The following is an 18,334-nucleotide window of genomic DNA, read 5'->3' as shown; positions in this document are numbered from 1 at the left end:
TGGGCGTGATCCTGATAGTGGATTTTGATTTTTGACTGGATGTCACGCACCCTGGTGCAAAGGGCTGGTGCAAAGTTCCTGCTGCGTCCCCAAAAATGGGATGTGGAGCAGCATGCATGCTACCAGCCCCGTGTGCAGGGTCAGCTGTTGTAACTTTTCCAGGGTTGGCAGCTATACCAGAAGCTTCCTTCCAGCAAGTGCTGGGTGGGGAGCATAGCCCAGAAGAGGCTTGAGGTATGGGTGTTTCTTGCTAGCACTAACCCCCCCTGGTTTCCCTGGCCAGGGTCTGTAGAGCGTCTTAGGGTTGCCGCTGTTTGAGTTTAAGGATCTGTGTGCAGCACACCGTAGGGTCAGGCAGCTCTGTCCCACCCTCTGCCGAGAGCCTCCTGTGGAAGTAGCTGGTGCCTCTGTGCAGGACTTGTTTCTGCAAGGGAGAGAGACCTACTGGGTTCTCATATCCCACTATAATGATGACGTTTGGGATTGCTGCGTTTCGCGGCTTGCTAAGCCTGCATTTTTACACAGTCTTTGTGATGCTGCTCAGCCTCACAGGTCATGAAATATTTGCACTTTGCCCAAAGTAACATGTAGGTCAGGCTGGGATTGTTGTGTCGCTGAGGTGAGCCCAGAGGACTTGTGCTGCGACAGACCCGCGAGCCCGTCCCTGCAGCGAGGGGTTCAGCGTTTAACCTTCAGCTGGGGTGGCTGCAGGTCTGCTTTTGGGGCTCCCCTGGCGGGGGGGACCATGGTGCTCGCACCAATCCCCACACCTTGGGGGACTGCGGGGCAGTAGCATGTGGGCTGCTATCGGCACGTGAGTTCAGAGCTCCCATGCTTACTGCCTCCTGTTTGTGGGAGAGGGACCAGAACTTGCTCTCAGGTTCAGCCAGGGGTAGGGTCACGGTGGTTGTGCACCGAAGCCAGCGCAGCACCGTGCGGGTGAAGCCCCTGGCACCGGCCCTGCCTCAGCGGGCGCAGCACGGCGCTGGCTGGAAGCGCGGCCGCAGCCCTGCCTGGGGACGGCAGTGCCGGCTGGTGCGGCAGCCCCGCAGCGAGGCTTGGATAAATGCTGCCAGAGCTCCCAGCAGCGTCCCTGAAGTGCCCAAACTGAGCATCTTCTCAGAATTTTAATGAATCAACAAGTTAATTAGTCCTGACGTGCATAATGTGCTGCTGAGGCCGTGCATGCACAGGGACGGTGTCAGTGCCCGTGGGAGCTGCTGGCAGCGTCTGGTCCTGCCCGCACGCTCGCTGTCTGCAGTGGCCACCCCACGCGCTGTGGGGTGACCCACGGCCGGCACTGGGCTGCGGGGCAGCAGCCACTGACTCAGCCACTGCCTCTCGGCTGCAGGGTGGCAGTGGCCACGCCGTGGCTCTCAGCCCTGCGGAGGTTTGTCAGCTCTCAGCATCACGTCTCGGTGTAGCTGGTGACTTGGAGCCGCTGCGTGTGCTGCCGTGCAGACCCCGCTGACAGCACCCCTCCCTGCTCAGGCGGGTCCCTCCTGCTTTGTGCACCCGTGCAGGAGGTTCCTGCTTTGTTCCCCTGTATTGCGAGTGGGAGAGCTGGGGTTTGTGTTTGCTAACCATGCAAGGGGCAAATCCTGCGTGCCCAAAGCTTTTTCCCTGGCCAGAGACGTGGCCGTGCTTGCCGTAGGGTGATGCAGGCTGAACGTCACTGAGGGAGAGCTGCAGTGAACACTCAGTGAGAATTTTAACGTGGCTTTCTGCCATAGTCTCCAGCATTCTCCTTTCTCCCCCTGAGGACGAGAGTAGCAACTGATGCCCCTGCGCGTGCTGCTGAAACGTCTCAGACAGGCTGCGAGAGGGTGGCGGTCTGAGCTTGTGCCGGGGCTGCTCCTGCCGCTGCTCAGTGGTCTCCCCCCGAGGCAGGGCTGGCCGCAAGGCTGGCTCCTTCCTGCTCGCCCGAGCGATTTGGAGATGAGGGAGAGCAGCCCGGCCTGCTGAAGGAAGGAGCGTGCGTCTCAAGCTGCCTTCCTGTGTTGGGAGGGTTCATTTTGACAACTGTAGCTACAATTGTAGCTTATTTCTTCGTTATTCATGATCTTTATCAAGAACTTCAATGTGCGTTGCGCTCTGATGAGGTCTTGGTTTGCTAAAAATGTAGCCTTGAAGGCAACTGTTTAAGCTAGTGCCAAACTTCATTTGTGTGTTCTTACTTTCAGGCTGCATATATGTGCAATCACCTTGTGCTGATAAACTTTTCAGAGCAATCCAAATCCTTTGAGCCATTTTTAAACTGATTTGTAAGATGGTCCACGTTGAAAGGTATTGGGCAACAGTCAAATGAACTTTGAAAAAAAAGAAGCCTAAATCCAAGGCAGTTTGTGTGTAGACAAGGTCTCATGTGGCTTTTTTATAGTGTTTGCTTTCTAATACATGGTGAAAATTACCATTTTGAGAGGATTTGTGGGATCCTATTGTATTTATGGAGCTGTTAAACAGCATCCACACTCTACCGGGTTCTATAACGCTCTGCTGGAGCAGTTCTGCTGGTGGTGGCAGCTGCACCGTGCTGCCTCTCCTTCGCTCCTGAACCCAATGTGGGATAGGGTTGGATGCAGTGGTCTGGGATGGCCTCCCTTGGCACTGACCAGTAGAAAACTGCAGGTCTTGGCAGCCTGAGCCAGCATCTGCTGCCACCCAGACTGGTGGATCCAGTGCCTGGTGGGGAGGGCTCTAGGAAGACCACCTGCAGCCTGTGCCGAGGTCCTGGTTCTGTGGCTGTCGCTTAAAAACCCATCGCAGCCTGCGCTCGGGGGGAGGCCAGCTGCGGGCTTGCGTCAGGGTCAGGATATGCTGGAGGGACCACAGCATCACCCATGGAGTCGCTGCTTTGGTTGACCCGTTCCTGTTGTGCATCTGTTGGGGCAGTTTTGCCCTGCCCTGAGCACAGAGGTGCCAGGAGCATCCTCATTCCCAGCTGTGGCTGCAGCCGGACCTCCCTTGCTTTGCTCTGCTCGCCCAGGCTGCTGCCCAGGTGTGCTCCCCCAGCACTGCTCCGGGCAGAGCCAAGGCTTTGGCAGCAGGGCGTCCCTGGCTGAATGAGTATTTCTGCCTGTCCCCCCTCTGTGGTTTTGTCTGTTTAGTTTTGTTCAAAACCCGTGTTTTCAAGGTTCTCAAGTGATCTGAGCAAGCGGGGCGAAGGCAGCTGCTCGGGAAGGGCACCTTCAGTGCTGCTGGCACCACAGGGTGCTCAGCTTCCCAGTCTGATGGCTTCTGAGTGCCAGCAAGTCCCAGCAGTGAGAGTAAGAGACCAAACCACTCTTTCTGTAAGGAGTGCACTTAATGAGCCAAGAGGATCCCAACATGTACAGTGTCTGTTTACGTTACACAAGTGAGTGAATGCATATGGCGTGTATGTTTGTTTACACACACACATGCCTATATACGTATAAATATATATGTTTATAGTCTCAGAGCCTTCTGAGTGTTGCTCCCATCTTCATTAGTATGGGAAACGCGTGCGCACAGGAAAACAGACAGCAGAGCGTGAAGCAGCCTTTCCGCCGAGCTCTTGGGAGTGCCCAGGCTGGGGCGCAGCGGGGCGCTGGGCCGGGTGCTGGGCAGGCACCCACCAACCGGTGCTCCCTGCTCGGAGCGAGGGGGGGCCACGGGGAGCCGGGGTGTGAGCACAACACGGGGCCCCCCCGCCTCCTCCCGCAGCGCAGGGCAGTGAGCCCGGGCCTCGTGGCGCGAGCCTACGCACCCACTGGCCGCGGTCCTCATGTCCCTGCTGAAGCGCCGCTGTTGGGAAGCCGTCGGCCGCTTGGCGGTCCGTTTTTCTTCTTACCGAGCTTATGCTTTTGACTAATTGAGTGTGTATTGAGTTGGTGACTCTTTAATTTTTTTTTTTATAGAAGATTTCCTTCTAGGTTCAGTAAAGTTCAAACTTAATCTAATGTTAGTATTGATTGTCGCCTCTAATTGCAGACAAAAAAGCTATAGTTCAGTGGCCCTTTTCCGGTTTGTTTGTATGAAGAAAAATCTCGAGTTCTGAAGCGAGGGCTGTGCTGAGCTGCTGCCTAAGTCTGGAGTGAGTTTTCATCATGAAGTTAAATGCATTAAAACTTTATAAAATGTGTGTTTTGTTTTTTATTTTTGATGTTGAAAGCAGCCAAGAAAGCTGTAGGTGGAGTTGTGATTCAGTGAAGCCCACAAGCGGCACGGCGCTCCCTTTTTCCTTTGGTGTGTTGTCCTTCACCCCTGCTGCGGAAGGATTTGAAGGGCAAAGCATCCAAACCCACGGTCCTGTCTGGAGAGTCACCTTAGCAATGCCGTGCTCTGACAGCATTTTACGCGTCTTTCTGCGACATGGAGGTGCTTAGCTGAAAAATGAAAGTGCTCTATGCGAACATTGTCGTGAGACAGGTTGTGACTGGCACCAGATGAAATACTTAGTGTGGCTTTGGCTGGAAGGTTCTTCTTGTTCTTGCCGTCCTTAAATCTGCCTCGGTGGATGCTTTTGTTACTGCCTACCTTGAGAAGCCTCTCTTCAAATCTCCACATCTGATTTTTGCAAGAGCTAGAAAGTTTTATGGTCGAGCTGTCAACTACCAGACGTCCTCTGGTGGATTACTTTGAGGGTAGGAATAAGGAGGCTTGCTCTTTCACTTTGGCTGCTGGCTGGTCACAATACCCCAAACTTCAGACCTTCGCCCTATTTCCCCACTTCTGAAGAGCAGAGGGAAGGCAGCTCTGCCTGTCTGGTGCCAGGAGGAAGCTGAGCTCAGCACCTTGCAAAGCAGGGTCTACCACGTCCACCTAGGTCCCCAAAACACACGAGCCCTTCTGAAAATACGGATGCAAGTCTTGAGCTACTTGATGTCGTGCAGCAAACCAGAACAAACCTTACCAAAGACCCAGGTTTGAAAGGGCCTGTCGGCTGCTGCTTGTGTGCATAGCTGGGGCCACAGCCCGCGGGCTGGGTGCGTGCTGCCTGGGGGCCTGGGAACCAGCACTGGTGCCAGCCCCAAACACTGCCGCGAGGGAAAACCACTGCTGGCCACAGGCTGCGTCCGGTGTGTGATGGCTGGCAGGTCAATTCCTGTGGCGTGTAGCTTGTTGATCTGTCTGCGTGGAGCTGCAGCATTAGCACCGTAGCAAATCTTAAGTAGCTGCATAGGGAAATACTACTGCTTTTGGCTCCTTCTCTGCCACCCTCACCTCCATTTGTCTTCGAGTGGATTAGCTGAGCATTGTAATACTAATGCCATTAGGCACATTGGCACTGCTCAACATGTCACAGTGAGAAACAGATGCAGTATACCATTAAAGCAATAAACGTGATAAATCAGATCCCAAGTGCTTTGTGAGATGTTATTAGTGTTAATTTTGGTAGCCTGATACAGTAGTTGTTTTTTATTTTATTTTAAGCATTCAGCAATTTGTGTTGCACTAAGCTCAGCTGCAATAGAAACTAAAAAAAAAAAAAGGGAAAAAATGAATAAATAATAATAAATAATAATAATAAAAAAAACAGCAGCCCCCCAAACTCTGCCCATGATTATTTCCAGAGTTTGAAGACAACTTGGCAGCTCTTGTTTCTTGCTGATGGGCCTTATTAGTGGCACCTGGCATCATAACCGGTTAATGGAAACCAGCGTTCCCCCACTGCGTGGCCGCTGACAAGTAGCTCTGTCAGTGCGGGTCTGCCATGCGAGGAAGCTCTTATTAGCTTTATGGGCAGGGGGACTTGCCCCGCTCAGGAAATGAATGTTGCAGCCAAGGTCCGCGGCGCTGACCCCGAGCGTGTAACCTGTGAGTGCCAGCCGAGACCCCGCGCAGGATGCTTGGGATTTCGGGCTTTCTCTGGTTCTTGTCATAAGGAAAGAGGGAATACATTGTGGTATGTTGCAGCCTTGAACTTTTGATTTATTCGGCGGGGGACTTAACCATTTCCATACATGGCTTGAAGCATGGAGGTGGAACAGCTCTCTTTGGCTTCAGCACTATTCAGTCAATTATCACGCGTCTTTTTGGTGGTGCGATGATCCCTTTTAAAGCAGAAGTCTGAAATTCCAATCAGAAAAGAACGGGTTTGGTTTTCCCCTTGCCCGGTGACGGTTTTTGCAGCTCTCCTGGCTGCCAGCCCAGGCTCGCGGTGATGATGCCGGGGCAGTGCACGGGGAGGCAGGAACCTGCGCGGGGCCGGCGTGCGTGGTGGCTCCTCAGGGAGGTGGGGAGGGAACCTGCTCCTTGTTTTTTCCTCCTCTTGTTTCGATGGTGAAGGCTCATGTGCCCTCTTTTTACCTGTGTTTTCCTCATGGCTTCTGTAAGGCAGAGCCCGCAGGGGCAGCAGAGGGGTTTCCACGTGAGCGATTTACGTGGGGCTGAGGATGCTGCGTGTCACCCAACCTGAGCTCAGCGCCGCTTGTCTGGTTGTTATTTTTTTTTCCTGAAAGCGTGCTTTTCACTTAAGATCATCTATGGCAGTTCAATAAGCGTTACGGAGTCCTTTCAGTTCTTGTTATAACTTGCGAAGTGGTATTTGTTAAAATGGCACTTATTGATTTCATAGAGGAATCCTGAGAGAGAATGTGCTGTTTCAGGGGTGACAGTATCAAATCTTTTTTTCCCCTTCATGTGTAGAAATGCTGCAAGGCAGCACAGTCAGTTTGTAACGGGGTATCTGTGCAGCCTTATCTGCTTCTACACGACATTGGCTGTTTCCTTACCCTGCTGCATATATCTGTTTTTCTTCTGTATAGTAAAATGATCTGCATTTTCCTTTTTGCTCATAATTAGCAAGAATTTTCTTCTACTTCTTCCCCCCCCCCCCCCCTTGACAGCTTCAAGAGAGACTTTAAATGAGTAATTACTAAATATTTCCCGGCAGCCAAACACGGGGCCATGGCATCTCCTGTTGCAAAAGTGAAAAATATTTCTGTTTGCAGTTAATTTTAGTGGCAGGCAGATCATGTTAACTGGGTGTAATTGCTTCCAGATATGGCAGAGGGTTTTGTGTGTTAGGATGAAGGGTCTGGTAAGTGCTCACTTCCTGTGTAAATTAGCCTATTCCATTCATTCTTTCTTTCTGGGCAGCCCTGGATTGTGTCATTCTTCTTGCAATTTTTTTCTCTGGCCTGGTGTTAGGCAGCTAAGTGCTTTATAGTAGGTTTAATTCTTCGTTTGGCATCAGTCCCGCCTTTACCTTAGCAGGCGAGGCAGTGTCCAGATGCGTGGGCTGGGGTTTGAATGTCTGTCCCCGCTCCTCAGCCTTTTCTCTTGCAACAAAGCCCAGCGCAGCGTCCCGCTGCCTCCTCCGCAGGGCTTCAAGCAGCGGCGTGTCATCTCCCAAATATCCGTACTGCTGGCCAGAATTACTTTTTGAATTGAGGAAGCGTGGCTGTGGCAGAGGATGCACACAGGCGCCTTAGAGAAATCGCCTTCGAGCAAGATTTTCAAACGTGCATCACGGTCTGTGCAAACCACACGGCCGATAAGCGATAACAGTCCTGCGCGCATGAGTGCTAGCAAAACACTGCCGCTCGCTTTGAGCCAAAAAGCTGCTCTTTTGGGTGCTGCCTCCGCTAGGCATGATCGGGCTGCAAGAGCCACTGCTGCTGTTTTGTTTTTTTTTTTTTGGTTTTGTATGGCTGACCAGAAAAAGTTAAACATGCGAGAGGTGCAGAGTCCGCAGGCTGGCCTCATTTCATGCAGCGTTACCGGCTGTGGTGTTTTCGTTTGAAGTGCTCGTTTGAAGGCTGAACATCACAGGTCTTGCTGCTCTTTCTGGAGGTTTGTTTTCTCTCCAGCTACAGCAAAGACTAGGAATTGAAAAATAACCATTGGACAGATAGGCAGCGAAATACAGAGTATGTGAATGTACAAGAAATTAAGACAGAAGGATTCGCGTCACATGAGGAATAGAGAAAGCTTTATGCATCGTTTTGAATGAGCGAATGCAAATAAGGCAGGCGCAGTCTGAGTGTGGAAGGGTTAGATACCCTGAATTTGGGCTTGTGAACTCGAGTACTTTCCGTTGATTTGTGACACCTATTTCTACTCTAAGGCTTGAGCCTGATTGTAAAGATCTGTTTGGAGCGTTCAGAAACGTTGCATATTTATTCACTCCAGATAATCTTTATCTACGCTGAAGTATTTCTGAAAGGGTTGTTATCATTTTTGAGCACTAGTTTGCATTGGCAACGTTTTGGATAACTTCCGCAGCTTATGTGCAAAGTAACAGATACCTCTACGGGGATAATAAATGCTGCTTGACCACTAGCTTTCTCAGGTCAAGATATAAATTTTTTTCTTTTCTTTGAGAATGTTGTCCACCAACTCTGTCATTTTCCACCTGAAGAGTGGTGTGAAGGCAGTGGGAATAAAACCAGGGTGCAGAGAAGGGTGGTAGGACTGATCCTGTCAGGCCCAGCCTGTGTGCTCTGGATGGCAGCCAGTGCAGTCTATATCATTTTCGCTGTAGTGTTCTTAACTGATTTTAAGTGGATTATGGTTGGATACATGTCCCACTGTGCTAGTTTAGTTTTCCATTGACCTTCGTAATCTTGTTGCTGTTTTATTGGCATGTTGTTTAATAAACAAGCCTGCAATATGCAATTTAGAAAATATTTCTCTATTTAGGCAAAAGTGGCATAATGTGTATTTAGTGCAACTAGAACTGCTTGCAATAAATCCCTGTTAAATGCAGTGCTTTGTTACCTGTGTCAGCACGGGAGATGTTGTTTGTCTGTGTATCAGCTCTGCCGATAACCCCATGCTCTGTTCAGCTCTGCACAAGGACCGGGTTGCTTGATGAGCGCGGGTTTCACGCACAGATGGGTGCCGGGGGGGGGGGGTGCAGTGGCCGGGCCAGGCAGAGCTGCCCAGGAGGGGCTGGGGGCTCCGCGGGGCACCCCAGGGCACCGGCTGTGCATGGGGTGACGCCGGGCGGCGCGGCATGGTAGGAGCAGGGCGCCTCTGCTCCTGCGGGTGACCTACAAAGCAGTCAGAAATCGAAGGAGTGGAAAAACAAAAAGAAACTAAAAAACCCTGAAACCCCAAACACCAGGGCATTTCCATTACCTGGTTACTCAGAAGGACGGAAGGAGAGCAAGTAAGTGGCTGGAGCCAGTGCCAAGGCAGGCACGTGGGCCCTTGCCGGCCCTGCTGTTGTGCTAGCAGACACAGCAGTGTTTGCAGCAAGCAGAAAGTGACCTGCCACCAAAATGCCCGTGTGGCTCCTGGCTGCCATGGGACACCCTGTCCCGGGGGCTCATCCTTCCTGCTGCAGGGCTGCGGGCCCTGGGAAGGCTAAAAATGTGTTTTCCTATTGACTTGGTGAGGACTTGTGTTGATTTGTAATTTCTCCAGGCATTCTAAAATGTACAATCTAATTTCCTTTGTGTGAATTAGAATATATATATATATATATACACACACACACATATAAAAATATGTAACTACTGCCTATCACTTGATTTTGTTTTAAGATCTGCGTGTACATACTGTACTGTAACAGCATGTGTGTTCTGTTTGCATATCCAGTGCTACTGTTGAAATTGTTCTTATGTTCTTGCCACCAAGTCTGGGGACACAGTGCTGGCAGTGGACTCAGTGTGCTTTGCCCTTTGTCACCTTCCCTCATTCTTTTCTCTGTGCATTATTTATAGTAAATTATATTAGAAAGGAGTGTTAAAGAGGAAGTGTGATTCATCCTCCTTGAAACCATTGATGACATAAGTAAAGGCAAAGTGCTTACTACGTGTTTTCTATTATGGTATTTAAGGACAGGTTGTACTAATTTCGTAGTGTACAGAGTAAACCTGTGAACATTATGAATCTAAGAAATTAGATTTAACCACAGCGCATACCACACGTTAAAAAAATTCAACGAAAACCCACATGGACTTCTTGGAAGTGTGCACATGTGAAAGTACAAGGCTTTCAGGACAGCTACTGGCTTTCCAGATTTTACTCCGTACCGCTGGCTTTCAGTCGGCTTGGGCTAGGGCTTCTCATGGGTTTGCTGGGACTTGCTCTGGCGTGGAAGTGGGGAAGGTGACGACCTCGTGAGTCTTGTCTTGCTTTCCAGGGCTGCCCTAGTGTGGGACGAATGCGAAGCTGATGAGCATCAGTCCTGTGTCACTGTTCATACCTGATGCTCTCACCTGTTGCAAGTTACAAAATTTGGGAATGCACAGTTTCCGAATTCCCTCCTCTGCTTTCTCATTATATCATTAACGTGCTTGGGTTTATCAAAGGTCTTGCAGGAGATGCTCTGGTTGTGCATCTGTTCTGGCAGAGGGGCAAAGCCTGTGAAAAGCCAGCAAGCGGGGTGCTCTCAGCATCCTCACAGAGAGGAGATGCTTGGTGCAGGGCAACTCTGTGGCAGGGGCAGCTCATGCCGGGGCAGAGGGACAACCCCACACCATGCATGGCCGCTGCTTGCGGCCTTTGATCTGGTGGCAGATCTCGCGATGAAAGTTGCTTGGCCGTGCTCCCCTTCCAGCCTTCAGCATTGCCATGTTTTCAGTATTCACTATCGGTGTCAAAATACGGCATTCAAAGCAAAGACACGCCACAAGCCCCCACCCCCAAATGGCTCACAGATCACCCGTGGAGGCTCGCCACCTCGCCAAGCCGCACAGCTCGCTGCTGGCGGCACAGAGCAGCTCGTGCCGGTGCCGGGTATCTTATCTCGGGCTGGGCACGGGCTGCGGTCGCCGCGTGCAGCACAGGGCGCAGGGCCCAGCTGTGTGATAAGGCAGCAGGCGTTGTGTGCTGCTGCCTGGTGGTCTGCTCACTGCCGTCCCTCGCGCCCCTGGCACGTCGCGGGCAGCGGTGCAGGTTCTCCGTCCCCCCTGCCCGTTTCTGCGAAAAAATGAAGCGTTCAGAACCCAAACCCTCTTTACCTTTCTATTTGTCTCTCTGCTATTTTTACCAGTAATGCGGTGACTTCCTCTTTTCTTTCTTCCTTCCTCCTTTTCTTAGAATATATCCAAAGTGCCGAGAGGAGGCAAGACAGCACTTCTGCGAAGGAGAGGGGCCACGTGGCTGCTAGGGGGGCTGGTGGTGCACAAAGCCACGTCGGTGCATGGCAGTGTGAGCTTCTGGGGTGCTGCCAGGGAGCAGCAGGAGTGAGTGACGGAGGCTTTGCTGCCACCCGTGGCGCCGGGAGCCTGGCCCTGGGCTGTACAGCCAGCAGGAGCCCCGCTTCCCTCCCAAAGGGATCTTTTCCAGGAAAATTTTAACTTGGATCAAAACCTTTCCCGTGGGGAAATAAGTGAAAACTTGCTCTTATTTTTAAGCAGAAACCTATTTTTGCTTCCTGGGTCCCTGCCTCTTTCTGCTTTAAAGAGCAGGGGGCCGGGATGGGTGGGGGGTTCTCATTTTGACATGCTGTCCCCAGGCATTTTAGTTCAGTTGAACTCGGGTGAAGGGTGGTTTCTCGCTGATTTCTGGGGTTTCTGTGCTTTGTGTTTTCTGGGGCGGAGGGAAGGGTGGCTCCTCGGGCAGGGGCAGTGCGGTCGCAGCCCGGTGGGAACTGGGGCACCCCTGACTCCCAACCTTGCACCCTCACTGAGTCAGCAGCGCGGGGCTGCCCCAGCCCTGCCCGGCGCTGGGGCAGGGGCGCGGGATTTAAGGATGCAGAGGCAGTCACTGGTATTGATTTTTGGCTTATCTGACCCTTTAGCTAGAGGCGGCTCTTCCCTCAGCGTCTAACCAAATGTAACTTAAAGCAACAAAGAAATGTACATCATCCTTCCCTTGCGTTAGTTAGGGCTGGCCAATGCATTATTTAGTGGGGTGGGAGTTGCTGTGGGCTGCCCCGAAGAGGGTGCTGAGAGTGTCAGGGATGTGCATGGGGAGAGAGCTCCCGGGGTGCTGTGCCGTGGCCAGTGCTCCATGCGAGTGAGGCTGGGAGCACCGGCCAGCGGCCGTGTCCAGCTCTGGAGCTGGCTCCTGCCCCGACCTCGTGTTTCAAAGGGTCCAGCTGAGCGCCGCGTCTCGGCGCAGGATGCAGTCAAGGGGGACCAGCTTTCCTGTCCCCACGCTGGGAGGACGGGCACTGCCCAGCCCCGCCATGGGCAGCTGCACAGCATCCTCCACCCACTGGAGGTGGAAAACAGCTCCCTAATTAGCACCTTTGTTGCTAAGTGAATGGAGCTGCCGTGCGTGGCGAGCTTCCCGATAGTGATACTTGTGTCAGAGAGGGGGTCATAAAAAGCGCACACAATGCCTCATTGTGCAGCCGTAGGTATTAATGCACCGCAGCCTGTTTGCTCGCCTCGTGACAATGGTCAGGTAACGTGGGCCAAGGACAAGAGGCAAATGCAGTTTGTTTTTCTCTCCTCCCCCACCTCCTTCGTTTGCTTGGATGTTTAGTGCTACCCACAAATGCAGTTGGTGGGGACTGATAAGAATCACTGACCTAAAGCAAGTAATGGAGACTTTCTTCCTGCCAAAATTAAAAAACAAAAACACCCACGTTGTATTGTGTTTATAGAGCAGGGCTGTGTCTTTCAGGCTCAGCGTGCCCTGCCGTTGGTCCTGGCTTGCTGAAATTTCTCTCGTGTAGGCTATGGGTAGGTTGGTTGGTTTTTTGTTTGCCTTTTATTTTTTTTGCATCTTCAGTGTGCATGGCCATGGCCCCGTGCATTTCCCACCGTGTGTGAATTCAGCTGTTAAATGTCTGCTCTGCTGCCAGCAACTGCCCGCAGGGCCCGGCACAGCCCCACGGCACTCGGCTGTGCAGGTCCAGTCCCCGGTGTGAGACCGCGGCGAGCAGGCTCCTGTCCTGTGCGGTGCTGGGACTGCAGGGAAGGGCCTGGTGCAGTGCCAGGGATGTCGGGCTCTCTTACGGATGGGCCGTTGGTGGAGCATTGTCTTTTTTGGCTGCTTTTCTATCCATTAGCTCTGCGATAAATTAGGCCGTGGCTGGCATCTCCTCACTCTTTAAATAAATTTGCCTTTGGAAAGTACCTGCTACGTTGTGATGGAGCTGTATTGAAAAGAATCGAACAAAATGCCTGGACAGTGCCAATTCCCCCCCAGCCCTCCTCTTGAATACAGGTATTTTAAAGGCGGAAAGTGGCATTAGATGGAGGCCTGGCAGGGCAGGTTTTGGTTAAATGTCACTTCTGGAGCTGAATCTCCTAAAACGGGAGCTGCCGATGGTAAACCCAGGCTGGCCTCGCGTTCAGCTGCACCATGCAGCGGGCGGCCGTGCCAGTGCCCGTGCTGCTGCCACTCGCCCTGCACGCAGCCAGCGTTGTGAGCCCTGCGTGTGGGTGCTGTGCTTGGGCACAGCAGTGACAAAACGAGAGGCCAGGCAGAAACAAGTAGGCAAAGAACAGCAGGACGCAGCAAGGTGTCCCCAGAGCTTATGTGGGTCCTGTGTCAGCTGCAGCTCCTGGCTTTTGGGACAGCACCATCTCTGAGCCAAGCCCTGGTCCTCCCGTGATGTCCCTGAACCCCTCTGTGTGATGACAAGCCCTGGCTCCCCCCCGCGATGTCCTGGGACCCCATCCAGTGGCCTGGGTTCCCACACGGTGCCGAGCCCTGGTCGCTCCGTGATGCTGTGGACACACCATGCCCCATTCCCCGGGGGGGTGCTCAGTGCAGGATGGGTGGGTGCCGTCACGGGGCAGGGGGCAGGTCAGAGCCTGGTGCTGTTGTCTGCCCCTCCAGGGCCACGCGGAGCTTGGGGAATTGCGCTGGATGGCAGCAGTGATGGTGCGGGGCTGACACAGGGCTTCGTGTTTGTTAAGGTGTCTCCTCTGTTCAAGGTAAATTGCGGTTTAGGGCAGGGTGTGTATTGTACATGGTTGCTTTTCTTTTTAAATGTATATTGGTTTAGTTCTTGCTTCAGCCACTCCATTTTCCTGTGGTAGGATTTTTTTTCCCTGTTATTAACTAATGAGCTGATTCTTTTGCCATTTTTAAATAACTGTATTTTTCCTTCAACATGAGAAGAGGAAAATGTCGTTTCTTAATAGCATTCCTCTCATAAGTCACCGAAGGCATGAATTTACCATTATTTCACACAAATATGTGGATTACCACACTTTTTATTTCTTAGACTTGAATTGCTGAATCATGGAAGCAGAGTAATAGAAAATGTTTGCCTACATGATATGGGGGGAAGAAAAGAAACCTGTTTTTAGAGCTGCTTGAGCAGCTGCCATGGCGGTCGGGCTCTTCCTGCCCCTCTCACAGTCAGTGGTGTCCCTGCGAGGTGGTGGCAACGCTGCCGGCTGCCTCCTTGGGTGGCGTCTCCGGCGCTTCAGCCCTGGTTCTGCTGCAGGCCTCGGCGCTTTTATTTTCAGTTGTTTTGTCACCTTTCACGCCCCGTGTGGGCCAGGTCAGGCACGAGTTAGCTGTAGTGCCGCTGTGCTAAGCCAGAGCGCGGTACCATCTCTGGAGGGATGGCGATGACGGACGTCAGCGCTGCCCTGCCACCAGTTCAGAAAGCGCAGCTCTTCTCCCACCCAGGACGAGAGAACCGTCTGCTGGCCGGCCCACACGGCGGCTCTGCTCCCGTGAAGTTCGGGATGGGACCTCCTGCGACGGCACGAGGCCGGGCTCCAGCAGTTACGGCCCATAGTGTGGTTAAACGCAGCTCTGTTTGGATTGCCAAGGCCCTTTGATTCTTCCTGCATCTTCTTCCACATCCTGGCCCCGCGCCACGGAGCAGGGCTTTTATTATTTTATAGGTGCCGTAACAGTCAAAGGACGCTGTGCAGCAGCTGCTGGCAGGGTCTCCCCCACCTCGCTGCTCCGCTGGCGCTCTGCAGCAGTCCCTAATTCACACCCAGCGAGGGCTTGTGCACTTTTTAGAAAAAAATCATCTTTCCATGATGAAGTTCATGCACTCATGCTTTGTTTTTTGCCCAAATACTTGGGTGTCACGAGTATTGATTGCATGACCTGACCGCTCATTTATACCTAAGATTTTTTCATGCTTTACCTCACAGTCACTCATTCATGTGAGGGCTCTCCCTGTAATAGGGTTTGGCCATCTGTGGGATGCATTTGGGCTGTCCTTCCTGGGGTGTCCAGAACTTTCGAAAATATTACACTATATGGTGAGAAGTACAATGTCATCAGAAAAAAAAAAAAAGAAAAAAGCAGCATGGGGTTGAATTTAGGTGTGTTCAGTTCAATCCAGCATTTTAACCACAAAGCATTCCTCCTTGGGCTGGTTGAAGATGTCTATTTGCATTGTACAGGGCTGTTCATTACAGAGCAGCAACCAGGGTAAAACGTTACCTTGCAGTTGCATAGTAGCAGTTTTCTATCCCCTATGCTGTAAACATTTGTCTGAAATGTTGCACACATTGCTAGAGCAATAGCTCTGAAAAAATATTATCTTTAAAACAAAATAGTACCTCATATAAAACTATTCTTCTGAAGAGTGCAAATAGGGGTAAAAATTAATGCATCTGTCTTTGCATAAAGATCTGATTGTTCATATTGTTATCTCTTCTTAGCTTTGCTCTCAGAAAGATTGGACAGTCTTAAGATCTGCAAACAAAGTGCTAGCAAACTAGATGCAAAACTGACTGCAATTATTTTCAGTGCAGCACTGAGATGATTATGAAAAAAAAAAGCATGCTAGGGAGCAGAAATGGTGCAGAGAAAAATTCTCACATAACAAATTATTGTTCTTGCAAGAGCAGATTTGAAATCTATTTAACTTTTCAATGTCCCATACCCTTTTAAATGTTTCAAGTGTATTCTCACTGATAGGTTACCTTTTCTTTCCCTGCAGGCTATAATTAGTGTCCTTTACACAGAATTGGCTTAGAATTGGATTTGAAGAAGATAAGAATCAAATTACCAGTATTTATCTTGTAAATTCCAAAAGATCTACTTAAAGACACTGTATAAAAAGGATTTTTAAAAAGTTTGTACTATGAAAATGCAAACCTCTAATAGGTACAACCGAAGGATTCATTAATGTTACATCTGCAAAACACCCTTAAACAAATGCGGAATTGCCAAAAGTGTGAGTACAGGCAGGAAGGCATCCCTTCCTCCTGCCATAACTCTGCCTGCGGGCTTGGCAGGCGGGCTGCTGGTGGGGTTTGCTGGATTCCACACATAACTATTTGTAGGCAGTTTTATTTTTATTTAATTGAAAGTAACTATCTCAAGATTCAATCCTCTAGCAGCCTGCTTTCGCTATTAAAATAGATGCTATCTTGTTTAAAGCGTTGACCCTGTTCCGGATTGATGGACAACCAGTGCCGTCTGTGGGTTGCCTCCTTCCCCAAAGCACAGTAGACATAGTGGGGGCTCTAATGCCTTAAGTTGCCCATGTGTATATAATGATGTTATGCTAGATGTAGTTTAGCCTTTTAACGTGTTTTTTTTTTTTTAATTTTATTTCCACAAAGGATCTTGCACTTTTTAAAACATGTTAATTCTTCCATTAAGCTGTTGTGTTAGATATACTGTACCCCACAAATCCTGTATTAATGCTTGCAACTGATGCTGGGCTCCCAGGAACTGAAAGTGAGGGTTTCAGCAGCAGCAGCACGTTGCACAAGTGTTTCTGTAACGTTACATTATCTCTTGCTATTTACTCAGTAGCATTAAGCAGCTTTATTTTCATAACCTGTTGGATGATTTTTTTTTCTGTCTGGTGCGGTGCAAGTGTGGTGCAAGTGGTGTTGATTGTGACACCATAGTGAAACAGCTCATAAAAGTCAGAGTACATTGGTGAAGTTTATCACCAGTCTGGTGAAGAAATGTGAGAAAGCTGAGATAGTGTTAGCTGGAGATGGGTGCTTTCTGCATACATAAAATGGGCTGATTTCATTCTTTGCTTTCATGGCTGTTCCCAGGTAGGCTGGAACATGTCAGAAAAGTCTTCCAAATCCAGCATCCTCCCTCTTTTTCCAGTTTCCTCTGATTCCCTCCCCTCTTTGTTGTGTGGACTTTCAGATGACAAGGCAAGTTGAGTACAAGAAATGGATGGAGGTAATTTCAGTGGGTTCTGTTTTGACAGAAATTAAGCATCTGAATTTAAATTAAGGAGACAGAGAACCTAGGCAGCTGAGACTATATTTTCATAGCATAAACAGTTGCAGAAGATTAATAGCATCTGTGTAAACAGTTCATTGCAGTGGAGAGGGGCTTTTTTTGATAGTTAGAAAATACTGACAACTGCTTGGAGCAACAACCGCCATACCTTGCCTCCTGTTTGCCTACAGCATGGCACAACCAGACGCCCCTATGCATTCAGCCTTCCTGTCGATTCTACAGTAAATATTTCAGACACCCTCAGTCTAGCTCTCCCTTCTTGCAGTAAATTACATATTAAAGTAGCCTGGTAACTGAGCACTGGTTGCTGCGCGATAAGGTCCGGGAAATCAATATGTTTGCCATGTGCCTGCTTGTTTATGACACCTGCCTGCAGAACAGTTGAGCAATGTTCTGTTTGCCAAGGCTGCACTTCGGAGGCTCGTATCCTCCTAAAACAGAGTCATGATCTTACAGGAGAAGGTGCAACAGCAGCTATTGATTTTTGCTCCCTGAGCGTGGTATTACACGCGCAGAACAGGGCTGCCTGACAGCCGCCGAGCAGCCTCCTTTTGCAGGGGGGAGAGAGGAGAATGGTAAAATAATGTGAGTGATGATATTTGATTAGGCTGCACAGCCGTGCTGAGTGAGGGGAGCCTGGCGGGATGAGAGATTGGGTCACATCTTCATTCATCTTCAGGGCTTCTCCCCAGCCCCTGTGGGTTTTTGCGCCGCTCCCATTCACCACCCCCAACAGCAGGCAGGGGAGCAGACCCCTGGTTTTAAATTCCCCTTTAACATGCTTGGGAAAGGAGGCAGTGGTGAGGATGCGTGGGGCAGTGAGATCTCCTGATGTGCTGGCTGCTGGCAGGGATGCGTGCTGGTGCAGCGCTCAGTGCAGAGATGAGGACCCAGACCCCAAATCCCAGTGCAGGGCAGCCTCGTGCCCTGAGCCCCTGCCACCCGAGGCTCCTGCCCTGCTGGTGGCTCAGGCTCTGCCAGGTTTGTGGGCTGGGACCAGTCCCAGGGAAGTGGAGGAAGCTCATCCCATTGACTTCAAAGGGCTTCAGAGGTCCTGATTCTCCACGGATTTGGGCAGTGACTTCACTGAAGGTTGGCGTCTGTAAACATTTCCCTCCTGCAATGGGAGCCAGCTCTCAGCATGTCAGGAAGATGTTGCATGTTGGAAGCATGTGAAATGCAAGTGGTCTTGGTTCGTTGCAGGATCAGGAGGTGCAGAACGTGGATGGGGAAGTTGGAGGAGCATGGTTGTGCAGCAGCCCCATGCTTTGGTGCTGGGCTTGAGCCCCAAGGGAGGCACTGGACCAAGCACAAGTCC

At 50.8% G+C, this 18,334-nt stretch overlaps 1 protein-coding gene across 5 annotated transcripts in view; it reads left to right on the top strand.

Annotated features, from left to right (window-relative positions):
- Positions 1-18,334, top strand: part of ZBTB16 (zinc finger and BTB domain containing 16) — a 112,931-nt gene that overhangs the window by 23,238 nt on the left and 71,359 nt on the right. The gene's annotated exons all lie outside the window — the stretch shown is intronic.

The sequence above is a fragment of the Anser brachyrhynchus genome, assembly GCF_964034855.1.
Source record: "Anser brachyrhynchus genome assembly, chromosome: 25".
Taxonomy (NCBI): Eukaryota; Metazoa; Chordata; class Aves; order Anseriformes; family Anatidae; genus Anser; species Anser brachyrhynchus.
Note: the sequence above shows the minus strand (reverse complement) of the source record. Positions and strands in the feature narration are given on the sequence as shown.